Here is a 9,881-nt window from a genome sequence, read left to right as displayed (position 1 = left end):
AAGATCAGGCCAGCAGGGGAGGGCAGTTGCGGGTGAGATCAGGCCAGCAGGGGAGGGCAGTTAGGGACAATCAGGCAGGCAGGCAAAGGGGTTAGAGGCAATCAGGCAGGCATACAGAGCCAGTTAGGGGTGATCAGGCAGGCAGGCAGGTGAGCAGTTATGAGCCAACAGTCCCAGATTGAGAGATGGATGTCCGACTGCCAGTTTAGGCCTGATTCTAAACCGGTAGTCAGACATCCCCCAAGGGGTCCCCAATTGGAGAGGGTGCAGGCTGGGCTGAGGGAAACCCCCCTACCTCCCCGTTCACAAATTTCATGCATCTGGCCACTAGTTGATTTATAATTTTAAATAATATTATGATTATTATGCTTGTTTTTTATAATACTATGAATCAATGCAGTTTATTTTACATATAGGCAATTAAATTCTAACATTTGAAACAACATGTGAAAATAATTTAGTTTTAAAGTCAGAAAACTCTGATTTCCTTCATAAAATGGTGCTGGGGAGACCTCAAATGTATGTTTTAGTAAGACTATTTCAAAACACATACTCTTTTCTCTGGCTATGGTTAAATCTATCTGGGGATTTTTTTTTGATATTTTATATTTTAGTTTATTCTTCATTTAACTTTTAAGACACTACTACAGTTGAATATTAAAACAAAAACAATAGCAAGTGTGAGCATATTATATTTATTGTCCTTCACTCATTCACTACTGTACATAAAATGCCACCAGTGTTATTTGCTGACCCCATTAAGAGGTCTGACACCGAACACCACCTCTAGGATGATGTTCATCACTTTTATATGCTTCTCTGTCTTTCTTGATTTAGATCAAAGTCCACCAATTCTAGCTGGTCCATTTCATCAGTCTCCTATTTTCTTCCTTTCAGGTAGGTGTTTTTGTTTTTTGTTTTTATTTTCCTGCAAAGAGAGTTTATCAGGAGAGAGAAAGCCATTTTGGGGAAAATTTGTCTTAAACTTAATGATTAGGTGACCCTTTTCATGTGGTTTATGGTAAATTGGCGAACCTTCACATCGCACACACTGGACAACACCATCCTTAACAATCTGACCTGGAGGAGAGGTGATGCTGTGGTTTGGTGGTGAAGAGTAGTTAATGGCTTTTGGGAGCCACATAATGCTTCAACCAGCTGTGTGTCCATACACATGAAAAGGTCTTCTCCTTGAGTGAAAACAGCATGGTCCTTTCAATCTAAAACAATGATGCTATCTTCTTGCTCCAGTCCTGATTCCTGGTCTCTTTCACCGTGGAATGTGATTTTCTGGCCATTTTTTATGCCTTTGTCAATATGAACTTCTAGAATCTTCTCTAAAACTATCTTCTTTCCCTTGCAGCTTTTACATCTACCTTTAGGAATGAATCACTCCTAAAGGTAGATGTAAATGCTGCAAACTTGCCTCTTTGCATATGCCAGGCTTGCTGTATAAGAATAGAGCAGAGCCTTGGTTGGGTGGCTCAGTTGGTTGGAGCATCCTTCCATACACCAAAAAAAGGGTTTGATTCCTGGTGAGGGCACCTACGTGGGTTGCAGGTTAAATACTTCATCAGAGTGTGTACTGGAGGAAACTGATTGATGTATCTCTTGCATCGATGTTTCTCTCTCACCCTCCCTTCCTCTATCTCTAACAATCAAACACAAATAAAGGCATATCTTTGGATGAGGATTAAAAAAAAAAAGTCTAGAGCAGAGAGAGGTTGAAGAGTAATATTTTTCATTACACTTAGATGAAATCCTTATTTCTAGTGACTGTGAACCAACTATAAAATTATAGAATATCCCCATAAGTATTTAATTGTGTCTAAGAATAAGTCTGGTATTTTGTGCCTAGTATTCTAAAATTGGGGCATGCTGTGAACTTCAAGTTTTTTCATTATCTTTATATTAACTTCACTTTGTTGAAATTCTAAAAGTATTTCCTGAATATTTAGTTATTTTCTGTCTACCTGAAAAAAAAAAGCAGAACATTTTCTAGACTTCAGCATGTTTTTATTTAATTAGATTATGTAACTCTAAAAGATCATTTTTCTTCTAAACCATAAAATGAAAACTTTCCAAACTAGGAAAATATCCTATCTAATAAAAGAGTAATATGCAAATTGACTGTCACACCAAGACACAAGATGGCCACCCCCCATGTGGTCAAAGATGGCTGCCCAAATGTGGACACAAGATGGCCACCACAAGATGGCTGCCACAAGATGGCCTGCAGGGGAGGGCAGTTGTGGAAAGTTAGGGGTGACCAGGCTGGCAGAGGAGGGTAGTTGGGGAGACCAGGCCTGCAGGGGAGGGAAGTTGGGTGGACCAGGCCTGCAGTGAAGGGAAGTTGGGCAGGGACCAAGCCTGCCAGGGGAAGACACTTGGGAGGGGCAGGCCTGCAGGGGAGAGCAGTTGGGGGGGCCAGACCTTCAGGGGAGGGCAGTTTAGGGGGGACCAGGCCTGCAGGGAAGGGCAGTTGGGAGCCAACAGTCCTGGATTGTGAGAGGGATGTCCGACCACCATTAAACGGGTGGTCGGACATCCCTCAAGGGTTCCCAGATTGGACAGGGTCCAGGCTGGACTGAGGGACACCCCCCCATGCATGAATTTCGTGCACCGGGCCTCTAATAAAGGAATAAAAGGAATACTTCCTAATTTTAATGACTTCACTATGCAATTGAGAATATAAAATGCTTTGTAGAATTCTTACATGCTCTATCAGACCTTCACATGCTATGAGGATTAGAACAAGAGCAAAGCAGAGCAGTCACAGAAATGTTAGCTGGGGCTATGGGACAAGACCCAGGACTCTCTGTATAACCAGAAAAATTTACACAAGATCAAACATTTTGTGTTTGTCCCTCTCTAGGTAATATTCAACCATAAGCAAAGCCAAATATACATTTAATTTTCCCAATCCTTACTGAACTACATTGGTGAGTGAATTTAACAACCAATATTTGAAGATAAGGAACATTTGTGAAGATTATAAATATAAAAATCAATAAAAACATGAAACAAAAAATGAAAAGCATAAAGGTATTTATCCATCGTGAGAAAAAAAATTAACTGTAAATATGTGATTGCTACAAAACTATTCTTACTATAAATTTTTGAAATTAAATATCAAACATATTCAAATTTCCTTATTCAAATTCTCAGAAGACACTTCATAATGTATATTCAGAAATCTACACTAATAAAAGAGTAAGATGCAAAATGACCATACCTTCACAACACCCACCAGCCAATCAGGAGTGAGTATGCAAATTAACCCAATAAAGATGGCAGATTAATTTGCATATGTAGGTGACAAGCATCTGGATGCAGGGTGGGATGCTTGTGTCATCACCATGGCGATGACGCAGGCATTCTGCACCGCCCCAGTCGCTCTGGGCCTTTGAGCAGGTGGGAAGGCGGAAAGGTGGCTCCGGGCTAGAGAGAAAAGGCAGCTCCAGCCAGAGCCAAGGTGGTGCTAGCAGACAGGTAAGGAAGGACCATTCTTGCAGGAATCTTCGTGCATCAGGCCTCTTGTATATCCATAATGTAACTTAAGGTTTTTAAAACGTCCAAGGTGTTATCACTGGAACAAGAATTGGGAAATCTAAGTTTTATTTTAGAAAATCTGAGTGACAATGGCTGAATCACCTCGATGTTCTGAAATTTTTTTCCCTAGGAAGATATTAATGACACATACATTTGAGGTGACAAACTTTCTGTGCTGCTGTGAAAGTCCTAGAGAAGACATTTGTAAATCTCCTAAACTTTGCAGCATAAATGTAATATTCACTGAGCTATTATTAGTTGTTCCTCTTTCTTATTCTCACTGCAGATTTTCTTCTTAATTATAACAACTAACCTATATTTGGCATTTAATGTGTGTCAGGCTATTTGAGAATTTCATGTGTGTTATTTTCATAAATACTATTAGTGATCTATTATTATCTTTATTTTTCCTACTATTATTTGTATTTGACATACAAGGGAACAGCACTACACAATACTAGTAGGTGATTTTCTAAGATTACACAGATTGTATGTGCCAGAGGCAGAATTTGATCTTAGCCTCTGGGTCTAAGACTTGAACAAGTTATTATGCCATAGTGCCATGTAGGATTTTGCACCTGTAATATCTAATTTTTATTGAATTAAATATAAACTCATTTTTTGCAATGAAATTTGATATAAACTTTATATGTATTAAATTTGATAATTTAGTTTAAAGCTCTTCAAAATATTGGTTGAGTAAGTTAAGTTATTTTATATAAAGTTTTTTTTTAATTTAAAAAGGGATAAACTGTTCTTTTAATACTTGACCACCTAATAAGATGAGTAATGACAGAGCTAACTCATCATCTTTGCCTCAACTTAACTTATTCTGGAGGTAACATATTTATTGTCTGTGTATATTCTTGTTAATGGAAATATACTCAACCCTAATAGTCATAGATTGTGTATTTGATGTTGTTTGTTTCTTATTTTATTGAAATAGAACCACAATATATACATTCTGCTTTGTTTACCTACTATGAGGATTGTAGTGAGACAATCGATTTAGACTTAAGTTTCTTGTTCTTAGATTCCGTCATTTAGACACATAGATATATAAAAAATATTTTTAATATTTCTTGACTTATATATACATATACAATTATACATTGAAATTGTCATATTATGCATATTTTCTTTCCAAAGTCTCTTTTTTCTTCTGTCACTACAATTCATCTAATATTTCCTGTTTTTAAATTGCATTATGACCAACATTAGCATTAAGTGTACCTTCCTTATACTTTTTAATCATGCTCTTATATAGGCATTTTGTAGATATATAACTCTGTAATACCTTTAATGATATACAGACATAAACACATTCATATGCATACATACTAATATAGAAGGTTATTGATCATTTATTGCCCTCTAGAAATGAAATGTTATATATAATATTAAATCATTTTATTTTATTTTTTCCAACATAATAATACATCATGGAAATCCCTTGAACTCAACTGATATATTTTGTACTAATTCTTTTTAATGTCTGCATAATATTTCATTGAGTAGATGTACCATATATTTTCAATCATTCTTCTATCAATAGAATTACTGGAATCTCTCAGAAAGTGTTGCAATATATATATATTTTACTCATATCCTTAGCTATTTGTATTATATATTTTTATTTTATTTTTTTAATTTATCTTTATTGCTGAAAGTATTATAGATGTCGCCTTTGTTGTTGTTTTTCCCCCCATTGATCCCCCTCCACCCGCACCTACCCCTCTGAGGGCTTCACCACTGTATGATCTCTGTCCATGGGCTGTGCATATATGCATATAAATTCTCCCGTTAATCTCTCCCCACCCCCTATCTCTACCTTCCCTCTGAAGTTCCTCAGTCTGTTCCATGCTTCTATGTTTCTGGATCTATTTTGTTCATCAGCTTATTTTCTTCATTAGATTCCACATATGAGTGAGATCATGTGATACTTATCTTTTTCTGACTGGCTTATATTTTTAAACTAAAGTATATTTGACAAGCAATATTATATTAGTTAAAGTTGTACAACATAGTAATTTCACCTTTATGTAGTTCACAAATTGGTAAGTCTAGTAACCATCTATCGATATACAAAGTTATTATATTTTTTACCATATTCCCTGTGCTGTTCATTACATCCGCATAATTATTTTGTAACTGGAAGTTTGTACTTCTTAATCTCCATCACCCTTTTGACCTATATCACTATTTCTTTCCCCTCTAACAACCATCAGTTTGTTATCTATGTTTATGTGACTGTTCCTACTTTTTTTATGTTCCACATATAATTGAAATAATATAGTATTTGTCTTTCTCTGTCTGACTTATTTCACTTATCATAATGCTCTCTGGGTCCATTCACGTTGTTGCAATAGCAATATTTTATTCTTTTTTCTGGTTGAGTAACATCTCGTTATATGTCAGAGCTGCTGTTTGCAAATATCTTCCCCCATTCGGTTGATTGACTTTGTTTGTTTGTTTTGTTTGTTAGTGGTGTCATTTGCTGTGCAGAAGCTTTTTAGTTTGAAATAGTCCCATTGATTTATTTTTGCCTTTACTTTCCTTGCCTTTGTGGTCAAATTCATAAAATCTTCTCAAAGACTAAGGTCTAAAAGTTTAATACTTATGTTTTTTTTTCTATGTAATTTATTGTTTCTGGTCTTTGATCCATTTGAGTTAATATTTGTATATGGGAACACACAGCAGTCTAGTTGGTTGTATTTTTAAAAATTCTTTGTGATAGATTCCCAAGTGTAAGACTGCTGGAAAGAAGAATAGTTATGTGTGTCTTACTTTTAAATGATGATGGCAGATTGCTTTCCAGAAATGTACAACAACTTACCTATCAACAATATGTGAAAGTTCATTTTACTTTGATTCTCCAACAGCAATATAATATTTTTGCCCTTTAAATTTTTGTCAGGTCAGGATTTTCTCTAAGATCTGCCAGATTTGTGTCCTTTTCTCATCATTACCTTCTGGAATTAAATGAGTACTTTTCAGCCTGCACACTCAGGTTTTTCTTCAGCTCCAGGCATTTTCTCCAATTATTTTCTACTTGTCTTTCCATCTATTTGCTTGTCTTCTGATGGAATTATTAATATCCTATATAATAAAAGGGTAATATGCAAATTGACCCTAATAGCGGAACGACCGCTGGAATGACCGGTAGCTATGATGCACACTGACCAGCAGGGAGCTGCTCCCTGGTGGTCAGTGTGCTTCCACGAGGGGAACACCACTCAGCCAGAAGCCGGCTCATGGCTGGCCAGCACAGCAGTGGTGGCAGGAGCCTCTCCCACCTCCGCAGCAGCCCTAAGGATGTCACAGGGCTCCCGAGCTGCCAGAGGGATGTCTGACTGCCAGCTTAGGCCTGATCCCACGGGGAGCAGGCCTAAGCTACCAGGTGGACATCTTCCGAGGTGTCCCGGACTGCAAGAGGGCTCAGGCTGGGCTGAGGGACTCCCTGAGTGCATTTATTTTCATGCACTGGGCCTCTAGTATATATATGAAGCTTTTGAGTTTATTACTTACTTTTTTAAGCCTCATAATTTTTATAATTTTGTATGACTGGATATTTTTACACTGTTCCTCCAGCTTACTAATTTATCTTGCTAGTTTCTATTTTCCTTGCAAAATGTAAATAGAACTTTTTTTAAATTAAAGATAACCTTGTTTTTGTTGTTAAATATGATTTTATTGAATATTTAGAGAGAAAGGTAGGGAGAGAGAGAAAAAATGTTATGAGAGAAACATTGATTGATTGTACCCCAATTGGGGGTTGAGCTTACAACTTGGGTATGTGCCTTGACTGGGATTTGAACTGGAGACCGTTTGATGCATGGAACGATGTTCAACCAATTCAGCCATACTGGCCAGGGCTACAGAGAACTTTTGTAATGTCCTGGATTTAAATATTATGAGTGCTTTTTTTGTTGTTCAAGTTATACCCTTGGAAAAGTGCTAGTACTCTGTTTTCTAAGACCTGCTGTAATTATTCTTATTCTTCTTTAACTCTCTGGCTATAGGATGCTATTGTGTTATTTTCACTTACTTTATGAAAATGTTAAAGTCTATTAAAATTTATAAAGTCTAATATAATGACCAACATCACATTTTAAAATATTTTTCACACTTATTTCCGATCTTGATTATTTTAGATAAACATATTACATGAAATTAATCTACTATGTATATTTGTCTCCAGTCTTAGCTGCATCTTTTGTCCTAAAATACAAGTATAAATACTTACGAATTTGATGTTTATCATTTGCATATATTGTGGCATAATTTTATTAAATAACTACTGATTTTTAAACAGAATATAGTCTTTTTTGGACTGTTTTTCATCATAGAAGAATGTGTGTGTTTGCATTTGTGAGTGTGTATATTAGCACACTGTGCATATCATTGTCAATTTATTTGTTGAAGTTGATATTTATATACATTAATTCATATTCTTTTAATAATTTCAACCTTTCTTTCCATCATCACCATGATATCTTAAAAATTTAAACAACCTCCAATGTTTTGCTAATACACATATATCTTTAATGAATATTTTATAAATGAGAATTTCTCCAGGTGATTATACCTAAGAGAGCAATTGCTGTATTACAGAGTATGCATATTATCAACATTATAGATATTGCCAGCCAAACTGCACTACAAAATAGTTATACTAAATTACATTCTGACCAACGATGTGTGAGAATGCCTACTCTTCCATCTCACTGCCAGCAACCTTTGTTTCCAGACTAATTTTTACAAGTCTGATATAGGTAAAATGTCATTGTGTATCAACTTCAATTTGAAATTTTCTGATTACTAATGAGCTTGAGAATATTTTCTATGATTTATGACCATTTGGTTTGTTTTATCCTGTAAATTCTTCATGCAATTCAGTTTGTGTATGTGTGTGTATTTCGATTTGTTACACACACATACACAAACTGAATTGTTCTCTAAATAACTATACAGAATATAATAACATGGTAAAAATGACACCACCATTTAGTCTGACTACGAATTAAGTGATGAGGACTCAAACAGACATGAAAAGAGTCAGAATTGGAATTTGATTAAAGAAAGGAATTCAACAACATAGTCAAGTTTAAGTATTGCATATTTATAACATGGTTGAGAAAATTCAGCTTAACTGGAATCTATATAAGCACAGGTCTCAATATAGTATAATGTTTGAAGCCCATTAGCTCAAATTCTGCCTGTATCCCTCATTACATTAATAACATTTTCAAGTCTGATATACTATAGGTAAAATGAGCATAATAGTACTGCTTTATAGAAGGCACTATATATCACATATAGCCAAATACAGAGTACAGTGTCTGGCCTCTGCTAAGGATTCAATAAATGATAGCTAACTAATCTATGAATCATCAATAAATATTTTGAACTTGCAAATTATTTTCCAAATATAAAATTTATTTTTATAAAATTTTGATTTGAAAAAAATCATAAAACTATGAGTTAATGCAGTACAATTTTAGCAGCCTAAAATAAATAGATCTTAGTCTCCCTCTCATCTATGGCACTATATATATATTTTTTTTTTAAAAAGGTATAAACAAATGTAGTAAGTATTCCCATACATACATAATTATTATCATGAAATTAAAACATAACAGATATGTGGTTTATATGATAATAAACAGATTTAACTCTTACCAATAAGTGTTGGCAAATTCTCATAAATGAAGGTATTTTTAAGAGAGTCAAATAGTTTTAAGAAATCTAATCAGTACTTCTTTTTCATACCATGCTCAGCATATTGTACATGAAAAAGAAAAATCCTAGAGAAGTCCCTGTTGTAATAAAGGAGGAATAAAAGAAATAAAGTTGTTGACAGTGAATATTTAATACAAAACTCTCACAAATATTGGCTTCACCTACATTTACTCTATGCACTAATTAGTTTTTTTATGTCTGTGTTAAAAAATGTTTGTTGTTAAATTAATATAAAACCTTTGTTTCATGTGGTCATAAAAACTATTGAAAAACTTTGTTCTGTATTATTATTTCTATTATGTTTATTTTATGCAATATGATATACTCCTGAATAAAACTTAATAATTTACAAATTGTTTAGCAAATCATTTGGGCTTTAAAATTATATTACTTTGTCTGAGTTTTAATAGAATATAATATTAACTTTTAAAAAGGTATCTAGAGAATCCAACCTATAATAAAAAAGTAGGTAAGTGACTGTGTATAGAAAATTGTGCTGAAAATGAGAGCACTAACTCCAACCTTCTTCAAATTTAGGTGTCTACTTTCACCTCTTTACAAATGTAGATAACCTTCAAATGTTTACT

General features: G+C 34.6%; 1 pseudogene; it reads right to left on the bottom strand.

The window, feature by feature from the left end:
* Nucleotides 1-758: 758 nt before the first annotated feature.
* Nucleotides 759-1,386, bottom strand: LOC103288406 (dnaJ homolog subfamily A member 1-like; annotated as a pseudogene).
* Nucleotides 1,387-9,881: the final 8,495 nt, after the last annotated feature.

The sequence above is a fragment of the Eptesicus fuscus genome, chromosome 8 (genome assembly GCF_027574615.1).
Source record: "Eptesicus fuscus isolate TK198812 chromosome 8, DD_ASM_mEF_20220401, whole genome shotgun sequence".
Lineage (NCBI taxonomy): Eukaryota > Metazoa > Chordata > Mammalia > Chiroptera > Vespertilionidae > Eptesicus > Eptesicus fuscus.
Note: the sequence above shows the minus strand (reverse complement) of the source record. Positions and strands in the feature narration are given on the sequence as shown.